Genomic DNA, 3,459 nt, shown 5'->3' with positions numbered 1-3,459 from the left:
TATTTTTAATTGTATATCAACATCAATTTTAACACAGTAAATTATGTATGAGATTTATTCTGTTGGTATAAGGTGTTATTTTTAACTGTATATCAACATAAATTGTTACATAGTATAATGATGGTATTAAATAGTTATAAATTATAATGATATTTTTAGTATATTAGTATACATAGTATAGTAAATCCTTCAGCCGTTGTATAGATTGTGTTCTAACGTAAAAATTATAGATAATTAAATATATACATAGAATAAGTATATACATGATAATATAATAGTATATAATTATATTCGGTATAATATATGTATAAATAGTATACATGATATATTTTATTTATACCATTCATATAAATAGATTCAGAGTTCAGAGAATATTTGAATGCTAATTTAAGAGACAGAAATTTAGAATAGAGAGAGAGATTTAAATGTTAGATCAAGCAACTAAAATTTAGATAACTAAAGATAAAATTGATCCCGTAATTCGTGTTACTCATTTATTGTGCATATGACCTTTGTAATATGCTAGTATCGTAAAAGAATCCGCTATATATGGAATAAACCAAAAATGATATTATTTTTTAAAATACTTTTCAAAAGATGCTCCGTCATGTATTTTTCTCTAAAATTAAAATATTCCACTTTAAATTCTCAGCATCAGTAGGATTGCTTGCCAAATCCAAATTAAGGCCGATGTCATGCGTTTTGGGACTTTGACATCGGTGTTATAAAATAAAGACTATAAAGTAAATAAACCAAAGACAAGTATAGAGAGAGATTGATATATTATTCAAACTTCAAACTTATGTACATAATGAACTGAAAACTCCTCTATTTATAGAAGAAATGAAGCAATTGCGAGGCTTTTCAGGAAGCAGCTGCAAGGCTTTTCTTTAGCTGCTTGTAAGCTATCTGCATGAGCTGCTTGCAACCTGCCTGTTTAATAAGAAGCTGCTGCAAATCACTTCATTGAGTTGCTTGCAACCTGCCTGCATCAGCTGCTTGTAAGCTGTCTGCATGAGCGGCTTGTAACCTGCTTATTTAATAAGAAGTTGTTGCAAATTATTTCATTGAGTTGCTTGCAACCTGCCTGCATCAACTGCTTATAGATAAATTTCAACAGAGTACTAAATGGATAATCTTCTTCAGGAAGATTATCTTTAGCGGAGTAATGAATGGACATCCACAATATAATATTTTTATAACACTCCCCCTGGGATGTTCATTAAAAGATAATGTGCCTCGTTAAAACCTTACTAAGAAAAACCTAGTAGAAAAAATCATAGTGAAGGAAAAAGAGTACACATATTTAGTAATACGCATTTCTAGTTGCCTCATTAAAAACTTTATAAGGAAAATCCTGTGGGAAAAAACCTTAGTAAGGAAAAAAGAGTACATCGCATATTTTACTCCCTCTGATGAAAACCTTGTTTGAGTCTCCGCATTCCAATCTTGTATACCAACTTCTCAAAAGTTGAAGTTGGCAAAAATTTAGTGAATAAATCTGCTGGATTGTCACTTGAACGGATTTGTTGCACATCAATATCACTATTTTTCTGAAGATCATGTGTGTAGAATAATTTTGGTGAAATGTGCTTCGTTCTATCTCCTTTTATAAATCCTCCCTTTCATTGGGCTATGCATGCAACATTGTCTTCGTATAAAATTATGGATCTTTTATCACATTTCAAATCATATTTTTCTCGAATGAACTGAATCACTGATCTCAACCATACGCATTCCCGACTTGCTTCATGAATAGTTATTATCTCAGTATGATTTGAAGAAGTAGCAACAATTGACTGCTTTGTGTAGCACCATGATATGACAGTACCCCCACATGTAAATACGTACCCGGTTTGAGATCGAGCTTTGGGGATCAGATAAATAACTTGTATTTGCATAACCAACAAGATCTGTACTACATTTGTTAGCATAAAACAAACTCATATCAAGAGTTCCCTTTAAATATCGCAATATATATTTAATCCTATTCCAATGTCTCCGTGTAGGAGAAGAGCTATATCTTACTAGTAAATTAATAGAAAATGCTATGTCAGGCATTGTAACATTAGCAAGATACATAAGTGCACCAATTGCACTGAGATAGGATGTTTCAGGACCAAGGAGTTTCTCATCCTCTTCTGGAGGTCGGAACGGGTCCTTATTCACATCAAGTGATCGAACAATCATTGGTGTACTCAATAGGTGCGCTTTGTCCATGTAAAAGCATTTTAAGACCCTTTATGTATAGGCAGATTGATGGATAAAGATCCCGTCTGCTAAATAAACAGCAAGTATAACAAATTCTGATGCCATTTTCTTTATAAAAATACATGGACAAATAACATCATTTATGTAACCTTCTTTCAATAAATATTCACGAAGGCGATTATACCACATGTGCCCAGATTGCTTTAAACCGTACAAAGATCTTTGTAATCTGATTGAATATATTTCTCGAGATTTTGAATTTGCTTCAGGCATTTTAAATCCTTCAGGGATCTTCATATAGAATTAATCAAATGAGTCATATAGGTTATGACTTACATTTAAATGGCATGGCATCTTCAGGTGTCTGGACTACAGGTATGATTCCCACAATCTTTTATAATATTGTGCATTATATTGTATCAAATATATCATCGACGATCATTTCGTATCAGTTCGCAAGCGACATAACTTGTTGAGATCTCATCACTTTCTTTATTTTCAGGTACTTGAACGTCATCTGGAGTTTCATGAAATGTTATGTCGTGGGCTCTTCCAGAGCTTATTTCATCCTTATTATGATCATTTTGATCATTTGCTCCTATTCTTTTCAAGGATTGTTACCTTTGGAACCGATTGGTCTACCACGCTTCATGCGTACAGTAAACTCTATCCTTCAGGGACTTTAATTTTAATAGAAGCATTTGCAGCTGAAATATGATATTTAATTTTGGATCAGCAAATGCTTCTGACATTTGACTTGAATGATCTTCTAAGCGAGGATCATATTAATGATAATTCGATTCATATAGCATATTTTCCAGTTGTTTTATTCCATCCCTCAAATGTTAGAAAAACTAACTCATATCCCCAATCTTCTTTGGGAAACATATCTTTGTGCATTGTGGTAGAGAAATTAATTATATACCACACATCAAAAGTTATTAGATAGTAAAAATATTTAGTTTTTGATTCTAAACCAATTGTGAAGAGAGGACTTATCATATTTTGTTGGTCTGATGCATACAAGTGCTGCTGTATGCAATTTAGAAAATCTTAGACCAACACATGAGGCTTTGTTCTCATAAGCAATAGTTTAGCCATTAATAGGAGGTATTCAATGCTAAACTAGCTTGGATATAAACCGGCATCATCAAAATGAACTATCTTGATTTCATAATTTGAAAATTATGCTCTTAATTGAGAAAGACAATTTCAAATGCCAAACTGCAGGTTAACAATAAACATACA

This window comes from Nicotiana tomentosiformis, chromosome 7 (assembly GCF_000390325.3).
Source record: "Nicotiana tomentosiformis chromosome 7, ASM39032v3, whole genome shotgun sequence".
NCBI lineage: Eukaryota > Viridiplantae > Streptophyta > Magnoliopsida > Solanales > Solanaceae > Nicotiana > Nicotiana tomentosiformis.
The sequence above is the reverse complement of the archived record's forward strand: the minus strand, read 5'-3'. Positions refer to the sequence as shown.